The 12,998-nt window shown below is 47.8% G+C and overlaps 1 protein-coding gene across 9 annotated transcripts in view; it reads right to left on the bottom strand.

The window, feature by feature from the left end:
• The window catches only part of LYN (LYN proto-oncogene, Src family tyrosine kinase), a 111,319-nt gene that overhangs the window by 71,583 nt on the left and 26,738 nt on the right, over positions 1-12,998 (bottom strand). Inside the window, exon 1 of one of the 9 annotated variants that reach the window (XM_012534895.3) lies at positions 5,401-5,782. The exons of 6 other annotated variants lie outside the window; for them this stretch is intronic. The gene's annotated coding sequence lies outside the window, so the exon portion shown is untranslated. Of the gene's footprint in view, positions 1-5,400; positions 5,783-12,998 lie in introns of those variants that run through there. 2 more of the 9 variants (XM_004275006.4, XM_033437634.2) reach the window with 2 other exon arrangements.

The following is a 12,998-nucleotide window of genomic DNA, read 5'->3' as shown; positions in this document are numbered from 1 at the left end:
CTGGCTCATCAATTGTAACAAATGTATCACACTATGCAAGATGTTAATAATTAAGGGAAACCAAGGGGGTGGTGAGTACTACATGGAAAACCCTCTGTACTTTCCACTCAGTGTTTCTGGAAACCTAAAGCTGCCCTAAAAAATAAAGTCTATTAATTTTTAAGAAGTATATTGTGATAGAATAAGCGTCAAGCCACACACTTTTGAGTAAGTATTTCAGAAAAACGTGTCCTCAATTTTGAAAAGACTATTGCCTTAAAATATTTCTGCTGAGAAAAGTTGTACACAGCTTCTAACGTGCCCCTTCCAGGCACCCAATATTCTCTACAATGATCAAGGGCAGGCTGTTACCTGCTCTGCCTTGATCATTGTGATGTAAAACACAATCGAATTTCATTCCATCTTCTTGACTGAATTCCCAAACTTCTACAATGTTAGCTTGGAAAAATAACTGGCAAGAGGTAGAAGTTCTATTAATGTTTAATAATAAAGTGGTATTCCTAACAATATGCCTGTAGCCATTTACGATAAATGCAAGATACGACTGATTTAGACATAAAAAACGGCAGGCAGAGACCATCTGATAATGTAGCCCTGAGTACACACACATATTTGCATAGTGAACAGGATTTTATCAGAAATTAGTAATCCTGCAGAAGCACCTCTGTCAACCAGTAGTTCAGTAAGTCGATTAAGTAAAAGTAGGATGGGTGGCAGATGCGTAAACTACATGGTACCATTCAAGGGACTATTGTAGGGCCACTGAAATTGAGGATAAGAAAGTGGTTGGATCTGGTGAGTAAAACTGGATCAGGGATGCTAGGAAGGAGGGGTAGGTGTCTGATGTTTCATGTTAGAGCTTTTTAGTTGTTTTGCTTTTTAAATTATGTGCAAGTATCACCTGGAAAGTGATATGCACTCATTTTTTTTTAACATCTTTATTGGGGTATAATTGCTTTACAATGGTGTGTTAGTTTCTGCTTTATAACAAAGTGAATCAGTCATACATAAACATATGTTCCCATATGTCTTCCCTCTTGCGTCTCCCTCCCTCCCACCCTCCCTATGCACTCATTTTTAAGGATGGCTAAAAGAATTCTGTGACTAAGTTTTTAAAAAATGTTTATAATGTAATTTTTTAACAAAGCGAGGTTAAAATTTAACCTACATTGTGATCACATAAGTAGAAAAGAGTTTAGAAAGGAATATGGAAATCAAATTAAATCAAAATGGGGGGAGAATCAGTACAGTGTTATGATAGGTGATGGGTTTTTAAATTACAAATTAAAAACACTTGCTTATTACAATAAAAGAAACTAATTTCTAGAAATTAAAAAAAATAAATCAAAGGTAAAATAAAGACACTTTCACACTTCTATGGTCAGTTTTTATTTTTCTCCCTCTCCATTGCCAACAGTGTAGCTATGACAAGCTACGCTGTTTTACTTTCATAAAAATATAGTGGTTGAAAAGAAAAAAAGGGACTTCTCTGGGGGTCCAGTGGTTAGGACTCTGTGCTTCCACTGCAGGGGGCAAGCGTGCAGTCCCTGGTGAGGGAACTAAGATCCCACATGCCGCATGGTGTGGCCATACATTAATTAACGAATTAATTAATTAAAAATACAGTGGTTGAATTCAACATGAAACACAGAGAGCCACTTACTTACGCCAGCCATCTCCATGCAGTGGGGCCTCGTAGACTCTGCATGAACTGGGAGGCCAGCGGCCCCAAAGGTGCAGTTTCTGTCCTGCTGCCCGGATGGCAGGGCCGCCTCACTTTCCTCCGATGCAGTGGGGGAGGCATCGCATCATCCCCACGGGGCTGGGCTGGAGTTCAGGGGCGTCCAGGGAGACAAAGGCACAGAAGGCCCTTCCTTCCCGTGGCCTGGCTCCCACTCTCACGCCCTGAGCTTGTGGTAAAGTGTGATGGCTAAAAGCCCGGCCACGACTCTAACCTGGGAGACCAGAGGTCACGGGGGCCAAGACTTCTTTAAACAGAAGAAGTAAGGAAGAGAGAGGACTGGAAACCATTCCCTGGACTTATTTAATAAGCTTGAGGACAAAGCCCTGACTTACCCAGAATAGTGTAAGATCCCAGATGCCGGCAGAGAGGATCACTGCACGCTCGCTCCAGCAGTTTAAAAGTGCAAAAGAGGAAACTGAGGCCAGGGCTGGGTCCACAGTTACTTTCTTAAAATAGGTGTGGCCCAGAAGTATCATAAGCTGGAGAAGAAAGAGAAGGCGGAGAACAGGCCTACACCGTGGTTCCCAAACGGTGTGCCGAGGCACCCCAGGGCGCCACGGCGAACCCCCCCCCCCCCCCCGCGTTCCTGGGGGATAGTTCACATTTTCAAGGGAATCACAAGGACCTCTGCTGGACACTGTGAGAACTACTAGCTCTACCTTAGATTGTGCTGCACCCCCTCACATCTGCCTGAAAGCAGATTCTCTGTGGTTGCTGTGATAAAAAGCAGCTATCCCAGCTAGTGGGAAGTAGCTGCATAGCACAGGGAGATCAGCTCGGTGCTTTGTGACCGCCTGGAGGGGTGGGATAGGGAGGGTGGGAGGGAGGGAGACGCAAGAGGGAAGAGCTATGGGAACATATGTATATGTATAACTGATTCACTTTGTTATAAAGCAGAAACTAACACACCATTGTAAAGCAATTATACCCCAATAAAGCTGTTAAAAAAAAAAAAAAGCAGCTATCCCATGAAGATAAACCTGGGTCAGAAAGTGAGGATGGTGGGATCCAACTAAGATGTCAAGAGTTGAGAGGGCGTGTGGCACAGGTACACACACCCCGTCACTCATGTCCATGTGGGAGAACAGACAACTGTTCTGTCTTTGCTTTCGGTGGGTGTGTATCATTTTTGCAAATGGTGCTACGCTGTCACAACAAATGCAGGTGAAGTGGTTTGGATCCACCTCCCTAGTCACTGGAACTCTTTGGTGCCTCTTCTGCTCTAGGATTGCTGTGAGAAAGTTACTGCGAATGTAATTGTCATTGGCTGTGAACCAAGGGGCTTTGGGAACCTATGAGCCTGCACCTTTAAAAAGGGTCTAGCACCAGGAGAGCACAGAGCAGGTGGGTGCTGTCAGCTGCAGCTGCCAGGCTGAAAGAGCAGAGGGTGCGGCCCCTGCAGGTGCGCTTGGGGGGAAGGGGGGCGTGACGGTCTGCCTTTCACGTTGCCTACCCTGCTCTGAGGAGAAACCACTGATTCCCAGGAAGTGCTGACACTGGGGAGGATGCCCCTGGTCACTTTCGGAAAATTTTACACCTCTTGGACAGCATGATGGCTCTTCTGTTGAATTTCCATTATTCTTAGTGCAAATTTCATATTTTTCTCACCACCCTCATCACCCAGGCTCAAAAGCTCTGTCATCTCTGTGACATCCAGGTCCCATCTTATCCTCTGGAGTCAGGTCTCCATGAAGCCCTGTCATCTTCACAATGTAACCATGCTGGGTTTCTAGACTTAGGGAAAGGCATGGACCAGAAAAACAGTGTCATTCTGACAGTTTTCCCCTACATTAGTCTTCTTTCTCTACTTTATGATATAATATAGATTACAAGATCTATTTTATCATCTGTCTGTCTCTCCTTGTGGGACTGCAAGCCGCATGAAAGTAGAGATTTTTGACAGGTCTGTACCCTGTTGTATTGCCAGCCCAGAGAACAGGGCTTGGCACTTGGAAATGCACTAGACGTGTTCATCATCACATGGAACGCCCCGTAGAATAAATGCTCAAGAAGTGTTAGGCATTATTATCACCACTATACCACGACCTCGAATTCTGCTACCAACACCTCTCCTATTGCCAACAGGATAAAATCTCAAATATTCAACTTGCCCCTCACAGCCCAGCTCCACTCCACCTCGACACCGACTGTGTCCAGGACAGAAACTTGTATTTATTGACATGGCGGCACCACACTGCCTTCCCCGTATAGGCAAATCCAACTGACCCTCCAAAGCCGCATTCACACCAGGTCTTGTCTACATCCTTCTCTCCCAGACTACTTCTCTCCATAATCGATTCGGGACGTAGCCGCAAGCCCCGGGATGCCTCTGACGGTCCTGTTTCATGTGGTTCTGCAACGCTTGCATTGGCTCCTGTTAATGTGTAGGTGGCTCTCTCCTCCACGGAGACTGTAAACTCCGTGAGATACTATATCTGCTCTGCCTCTCACCCTGCTTCCACCGCCGAGACACACGCAGTCCCCCTACCTGGTCACCATGATGCAGCAACGCACCTTCGTTGAATTAAAGTTGAACTTGGAAACCCCATGGACTACAGTTTGCGGTCAGAAGCAGTTCTGTGCACAGATCCCATTCTTTTTATTAGCCACAACCTCTCTGGTTTATAACAGATGATCAAAAAATGTTAGTGCCCCAAACTGTTTTAGTTTCAGACATATCTAGACCATGACAGCCACCAAGATGCCCCCATTCACTGAGAGTCTGCGACCATTTAAAGAATTTGGGCTGAAATCTCTACTTAATAATTTTGCCCAAAATGAAGGAGCCCAGGGCTTTAGGATGAGGAAATTTGGGTCCAATCTGGTTCCTGCATTTATTAAGAGCTATATAAACATCAGCAAGTTACTTAATTAAACTTCATTCTACTTGGGACTTCCCTGGTGGTGCAGTGGTTACGAATCCACCTGCCAACGCATGGTCACGGGTTCGAGCCCTGGTCTGGGAAGATCCCACATGCCACAGAGCAACTAAGTCCGTGGGCCACAACTACTGAAGCCCACGTGCCTAGAACCCGTGCTCCGGAACAAGAGAAGCCACCGCAATGAGAAGCCCGCGCACCGCAACGAAGACCCAATGCAGCCAAAAATAAATTTAAAAAAAAAAAACACGAAATCTAGCACCAATGGGACAATCTGTTTTAAAAAAAAGCCTTCCTTCTTGTACTCATCTGTACAATGTAGATAACACTCCTCTTTCAAGGGTTATTGTGGGGATTAAACGCAGGAGCCTAAGTTAAATGCCCCGCCTCAAAAAAGGGAACAATCGGTGACTTCCCGTTTTCCCTCCCTGTCCCCCAAAACAGCGAGGGCCAGATTATAGTGACACTATCGCATGTAAGTGAAGAGAGGCTCATGTGACCTTTGGCACACAAAAAATTGCTAAATAAAAATTGCTAAGGAGGCTTTAGCTCTATACATGTGGCTGAGGAGTGTGGATTCCACCGACAACCAAAGCACTGCAGCTTCCACAGCACTGCAGCCGACCTCGAAGGAACCCCACCTCCAACTCCGTCCCAGCCCTCTGTTCCCGTTACTGAAATGGAAGTGGTCCAGATTTCAGACCTCTCCCCGTCTCACACTGGGCTCCCCTCAATGAGTCCGCTCAGTTCTTTGACTGTCTTTACAGCCTCACTCACCTACTTGGCAGGCAAACGAGTTCCGTATCTGCAGATCTTTCCTTTTCAGTTGGCTTTGAGTCTTTTCTCGGATTTTGTCACCGACAGAGTAAAAACCTGAAGGATTCTATTTTGGGCTTCAAGGCGGTTAGGCTGAAGGACCAAGGGGAACAAAGGAGCAAAGAGCGGGAACGCAACTCAGTCCTGGGTCCTCCACTCCCCAGGGTTACACCAAAGGATAAAGCCACCTCTACCCAGCTTCGGTGCCCTCAGAGCCGAGGCCCAAGCCTGTCAGCGCAGCCTCCGTGTCCCGAGTTCCTCCAGCAAAGTGGCCGTTCTCCGCCCATCACCCCTCCGCCTCCGGGATGCCCTCCAGCCAGTCTCACGCTGAGCAGGAGAGTCAGGACGGGCACATTCGGCCTTTCAAGCAGCCCCAGGAGGAGGAAGTTTCTTGTTCCCACGGGCCTGGGTTTTTCTCTTTTGGGTGTGTTTTCTCTTTCTGAAACCAGGAAGCTTGATTTGCCTAATGGTCAAACCCAAAACGATTACAGATTCTTTCTGCAAGAACCCACAGTCCCGTGGTCCATCCCCCGCTGTTAAAAGCAGTCTGTTTCCAAACTACCCCGACACAGGGGGGGCTTTCTGTTCTCCCCAGTGAAGCCTGTTCTATGCCATTATCTTGATGAAAAATACCATATTAACAGATCACTCATGTTTCTGTTTGCCCCCTCTCACCAAAACACTAAAAGTGCAAACACTAAATTATATCTCAATTCCCTAAAGAGACAAAAATCACACTTTCTTTTCCCTCTGCCTCTCAGAGCACTCACTTGGAAACTGAGGCCACTGCCCCCTACCCCCAGGGCCACCGTAGGGTGAGCTGAGCTGGTCCCCAGGGCACCCACTCTGGGAGGGCTCTTGTCAGCTTCACTTATGTGCGGTTACCCACAACTGCCTGATTCTTCCCAAAGAATCCTTTCTGCATTTGTCACTCTTAATTCTTTTAAACATATTTTCAGTTGCGCTGGCGAGAGCAGTATGTCCTGTATTTGGTCCTCAATGTATTTATTAGGCCACGGTTCCTAACGTGAGCTAAGCATTAGAACACCATGGGGGCTTTTAGGGGAAAGGCCCCGGCTCTACCCCAGACCATTTAAACCGGGATCTCTGGGGGTCAGGCCTGGGAGGCAGCATTTTAAAGTCTCCACAGGTGAACAAGTAACTCTAAGACTTTAAGGTAGTGGTGAGCGCGATGCAGAAAAAGCAGGGTAGCAGAAGAGGGAGGGACGGATGGTGGGTGAGCAGGTCTGTGTGAGAACATGCTTAAGCTGAGGACCCCGTGGAAGGAAACGGCCCCGCGGAGTCCCGCACGCGGATCAGAGATGGAATGGGCGGTGGGCTGGGCTGACCCAGCATCAGAGGCGGGAAGTCGGTGAGGCACCGTGTCCCCCGAGCACCCTGGCTGCTTCCCACTGCAGACTTGCTTACTCAGCCCTTCCTTCAACTTGGGGCAACTTTTGTGCAATCCCTCAGCTTCATTCCAGTATTTCCCCCTTTCTGCTTACTATAGCCAGAGGAGGTTTCCATGGAAACCCAAAGAATTTCTACTAATGCCACAGGTTATTTAGTTTAAATTCATCTTACGTATGGAGTCATAGTTGACAAACGTGGAACTTCACATCAGGAAATCTGGGGGAATGTGTTACAGCCTAGACCACCGAGTATCCCAAATGTATTCCTCTACCTTGTCTGGACCTCCGTCTTCTCCTCCCTTGTATATCACGTGGGTCAAACTAAACACCCATCTCTTCCAGCTCAAATTCTGTGCATCTGGGGTCATTGTCACTTGTTGAATCTAATGTAGGAGAGACATAGGAGGCACAAATACCTGCAAGACACGGGCCTCTCCCCAAGGAGCCGAGGGGATTAGTCCTGGGGTACGTGGAGGCTAATTTCCCAGGGTGCACATACTCGGGGAACTCTTTTCTTCCCTTCTTTCTTCAGTTCATGTCACCAGCTCATTCGCACCATCTCCCCCTCCCACACTCCCTCAACTTCACAAGTCTGATAAAATATTATTAGTGTGGGGCTTCCCTGGTGGCGCAGTGGTTGAGAGTCCGCCTGCTGATGCAGGGGACACGGGTTCGTGCCCCGGTCCGGGAAGATCCCACATGCCGCAGAGCGGCTGGGCCCGTGAGCGATGGCCGCTGAACCTGCGCGTCCGGAGCCTGTGCTCCGCAACGGGAGAGGCCACAACAGTGAGAGGCCCGCGCACCGCGATGAAGAGTGGCCCCTGCTTGCCACAACTAGAGAAAGCCCTCGCACAGAAAGGAAGACCCAGCACAGCAAAAATAAATAAATAAACTCCTACCCCCATCATCTTCTTTAAAAAAAAAAAATATTAGTGTATGCACTGTGTAGAAACATTTAAAGAGCAGTTTCAAAGCATGACTCTCCCTGACCTCAGTCATCACCCCAAATTACCAAAACCTGGTCTTTTATTTTTCTGTCTGTACACACACACACACACACACACACACACACAGTGTTACCATCCCCACATCTCTAGTTTAGAGCCAGACAGAGGTCAGTGTGTGCTCGTTTCTCAGGGGTGGGGCATCGTGACACTCAGCACACGATGAGGGATTTACGTCTTCCTTCACATCTGGTGCTCAGGAATCCCATCAAAGGCAGGACACCCATTTGGAACCATTGTTCCAGTGTAAGTGTCTACACCGCCGCCCTCTGATGTAAACGCACGGCTCCATTGCTCTATGATCTGCACTCTGCCCACACCTTCCTGAGTGGTGTCATGTTTGGAAATCAGGCATAAATCTTTCAAAATCACCCAAAGTAATCTGATAATGTCCAGAAGAAGCAGAAAGTTTCTCCTGAGAAGCACGATTTTTAAATGAGAAAAGAGCATACGATGGGAAACACAACCTCATCAGTTCTAATTTACTGGTTTTAAATAGCTAACGTCTATTTAACTTTTACTGTGTACCTGGTACTGTGTCAAGCACCTTACGTGGACTGTTTCATTCAGTACTTAGGACAATCCTTCATATACTACTATCATCTCCATTTAACAGATGAGAAAGTTGAGGCTTAGGCAGGTAAAGTAACTTTTCCAAGGTGACAGAGGCAGTAAACAATGGAGCCAGAGTTGACCTGCTCGCTTTCGGGTAAGCACCATTTGCCCAAGAAATCCCGAGAGTCCACACTTGAGCACACGCGGTGAAAGCAGGGACCACCGTGCCCCACTGCCTACCCAGAATGGCTGCCCTCCGGGAGTGCGTGAGACCGGCTGTCAGATACTGGCAGGTAGAGGGATCCTTAGTGGGTGGGGTGAGGCTGGCAGAGGACAGGAGCAGGAAAGAGCGATTACAGAATACACCTGTTCAGGGCAGAAATGGGCGGATAGAAACATCTACTCAAGAAATGTTACAAGTCCCCTCCTGATGCTTTACAGAAGGAGACAGAGTCAACATTTCTGAGCTGGAGAGGACTGAAGGAGTCATCTAGGCCAGCAGCCTCAGCATCTCCTGGCAACGGCTTAGAATAGCCAACTCCCAGCTGGACCTCGGGCATCACTGTCTCGTCTATAAAACAAGGAGGCTGGACTAGTGAATCCGTGGTTCTGGAACTTCAACAGGTGTAAGAATTGCTGGAGGGTTTTCTCGACCTCAGGTTGCTGGTTCCACCCACAGAGGGTCTGATTATGCAGATCTGGGGTGGGGAGGGGGAATTGGCATTTCTAACCAGAGGCTTGAGGATGTCTGGAACGGCAGAACGAAATCGTAAAAGATCAGGCAAAGAACGGTAAGAGTTGCAGTGGAAAGCAGGCAGCGTCCAGTTCTAGAATTCAGAGAGCTCGGACAGCCGCAATGCACTGTGATGGAAACACATTTCCACAAGGAAGAACAGATAACAGACTAGGCTTTAAGTCAAGGTACAGCCTCAGTCAACCCATGTTTAATATACGAATTATAAAATGGGTCTTCTCATCTAACTAACAAACCCATCTCTACTCCCTGTCTATTTGGACGTCATTCAATTATCGCAATTCAAAGCAGGAGAAACCTCAGGCACACAGAGGGCTGAGAGCCCCTCCAAGTCCAGTGGCCCTGAATCCACTGCCATTGTTCACCTTCTCTGCATCTGTTTGAAACAGCTCCTCTGTTACAAACAAAACGAACAAGGTCAAGGGGTGAAACAAACGAAACAGCAACCGCCTTGACCTTTCCTCCTTCGCCAAGTAGGCGCATCGTCTGGAGTTTGTCCTGAGATGGTGTTTTCTCCTGTCTGGGAGGCGAGAGGGAGGCTGGCGGGAAAGAGGTACAAACAGCACAACCACCACGGAGGCTGTTGTCTGGATTCCTGGTAAAATTCTGGAACGGAGGCCCCAGGGCCCCAGGGCTTGGGCCGGTGGCTGGACGCCTGCAGATGGTCCCGGCAGGGCCCAGTCAAGGCTGCTGGTCGGCCTGACCCGTGCACGTGGTCCCTCCCTCTCTGAGCCCCAGAGGGGCCTGACACTCTCACACGTGGAAACAGGGGCACTCGCGCTTTTTCTTCTCCACTGTCACTTGAAGGGAACATCAGCTCCCTAAGGTATGGGCTATCCCAGCAGGTTTCATGTTAATACATAAAACACTTACAGGGAGCAGAGGGCTGGCCTCCTGAGGACACACTCAGTGTTCCCCGAGCCCCTGAGAATTAGGGCCTGGACCCCCCGACTTACCTCAGAACCCTACACTACCAACAGAGCTGAATTGAAAAATCTCCAGGGGCTTCCCTGGCGGTCCAGTGGTTAGGACTCCACGCTTCCACTGCAGGGGACACGGGTTCGATCCCTGGTCGGGGAACTAAGCTCCCGCATGCTGTGCGGTACGGCCGAAAATAAAGAAAAAAATTAAAATAAAAAACCTCTCCAACCTGGCTTTCCTTCCTCTTGCTTTCCCTTTACCACTCTCCCGCCACCCCCTGACACACACACACACACACACACACACACACTCACACAGACTCACACTCAAGTACACACACACTCGCACTCACACACACACCATCCGCCATGCTGCACGCTGCTATTTCCAGTTACCTTTCCAAAAACAACGACAGCTCTCTCCCCCGTTTCCTCATTCCTCACAGGACAGAGCTTGGCAAGAATCGCCCTTCACGATAACCTACATCCTGGGCTTCATAAGCCGCTTGCATCACCCCGACACACGCTGTGGACCAGCCCCATGGAAGCCCAACCCTGAGGCCTCCATCCTCCTCTGAACCATCGCACCTGCTTCTTCCTGGAGTAACACCCACCCTCCCCCGCTCCGCCCGCCCCATAAGCAGCCTCCTTCTTCTTGTTTCACATGAAGCATTTCAAATCCCACGTCCTGTGTGTAAAGCTGTCCTGAGCTGCCAGGCAGAACTGCCCATCCCTCCAGCCTCATCTCTTATCCAAGTAGCACCCTCAGTGCCCAGGACGCTGCCAAGCCCATCAGCAAACACTCAACAAACTTTGATGAACTATTTAACTAATACAATCATTTATGTCCAATTATTTCCCCTTCAGCCTCTCAAAAGGCTCTTTCACTCACACCTTCAAGATAGTTGCAATTCAACAATTATTATTTTTTTATAATTAATTAATTTATTTTTGGCTGTGTTGGGTCTTCGTTGCTGCACGCAGGCTTTCTCCAGTTGCAGCGAGTGGGGGCTACTCTTCGTTGCAGAGCACCGGCTCTAGGCATGCGGGCTCAGTAGTTGTGGCTCGCGGGCTCTAGAGCACAGGCTCAGTAGTTGTGGCACACGGGCTTAGTTGCTCTGCAGCATGTGGGATCTTCCCAGACCAGGGCTTGAACCCGTGTCCCCTGCACTGGCAGGAGGATTCTTAACCACTGCACCAACAGGGAAGTCCCAACGATTATGTTTTAATTCTTTCACTAAAGCCAGTGTTTTCCAGATTTGCTAGTTCACAAGAATGACTGAGATTATTGTTAAAAATACAGATTCTTGGGCCCTGCTCTAGGCAGACCCCTGAATCCGAATCCACATGGACAGTGTGGGCATTTGTAGCAAACAGTACAGGTAATTCTTATACTGATTTTGACTAAGGGCACATTTTGCCCCCCACTAAAATGTGAGCCGCTTTGGAAAGAGAGGAACATAGTAAACTCTATTGACTATTCATACCTTAATGTGAGTTTCTGGTAAAATGCTTTATTAAAAGATTTAAATAGAAGGGATGGAGAAAAATAAAAAGTCATGGGACAGGCCCGGTTTTGATTTTTGCAAAACATTCTCTGGATATGAGGCCACTTTACAGCCAAACCCTCTGTAATCAAAATATTTATCTAGTCAAGCGGCTTCTTCCTATATAAGAATAAAGTCAAGGTGAATGAACTTTTTACAGGGGCTGCTTTAAAAGAAATTAGAATACTTGTAGCCCGTTTTTTTAAAGATGTATCTTTTGTAATCAGGAAATGTAATATCACAGCTCGTGTGCTCTTGTTTTCCCCTCATAATGATAGAATTTCATATTTAGGCTAAAATTTCAGAAAATACTTAAGTGCAGCCATGCACTTAATTGTAATGTTGGATCTTATCATTGTCATGTTGGGTCTCATTGTAATGTTGGGTTTTATAAAAGTGGCGACTAAGACACTTTTGTGTCCGGTTTACCTCGGCTGTCCTTGGTCGCCCACATAACCACTTCATTGCAATACCTGTCTTGTTTCATTATGCCTATTGACGGATCCTTAAAGACACATTGCAAAAGAGGCACACAGAAATCTGTTACATAATGAAATAGAAATATTCTTTAGTCCAATTCCTAGGAAGTACATTTCTTTCTTCCACTGTTTCTCTTAGCAGCAGCTTAGCTGGGGTCTAAATATTCATCTAGAAAATAGCTTGTCCCAGTCACACTGTGTCCTGAATTGCCTATATCTCTCTTCCATTGGAGCAGAGAACAGGGGAGGGGGAGGGGAGACGGCCGGAGGGGTGGGCCTGGACGGGGCACCAAGAAACGTCCACGTCTTCCTGTTTACACGCCCTTAAATAAGGCTTGTTGGCCTCACAACGCACATGCTTCCCTCCCTCATCTTCTCCAGCCCAGTGAAGGGCCCCCCAGGTGCTGAGGTTGGAAACCCAGAAGTCACCCGAGGTTCCTCTTTGTCTCACTCCCCAGATCCAGCTCATCAGCGAAGTCTCCCCATGGACACTCACCACCCGTCCCCAGTCTCCCCACCTTCTGCTCTGCCACCATGGCCTCTCACTGCCAGAGGAAATGCAGGACATCCAGTTACACTGGCATTTCACGGAAATGGCTAATCATTTTTTAATATAAGTATGTCCCCAATATTGCATGAGATATACTAAAACGTCATTCATTGCATACCTGAAATTTAAGTTTAATCTGGCACTCTGTATTTTTATTTGCTAAATCTGGTGACCCTGTCTGCCCCCGCATTCCCTACAGGGCCAGATCTTTATCTGTTGATTAAAGTCCTTCCACAGTTTTGTTCAGAAATAAGATTTACATTCTTTATCGAGGGCTTCAGGGCCTTTGGCTGGAGAAGGCAGGAGAGGTTGGAGACGCCCTCTGTCTGCCTGTTTAC

The sequence above is a fragment of the Orcinus orca genome, chromosome 17 (assembly GCF_937001465.1).
Source record: "Orcinus orca chromosome 17, mOrcOrc1.1, whole genome shotgun sequence".
NCBI lineage: Eukaryota > Metazoa > Chordata > Mammalia > Artiodactyla > Delphinidae > Orcinus > Orcinus orca.
The sequence above is the reverse complement of the archived record's forward strand: the minus strand, read 5'-3'. Positions and strand labels throughout refer to the sequence as shown.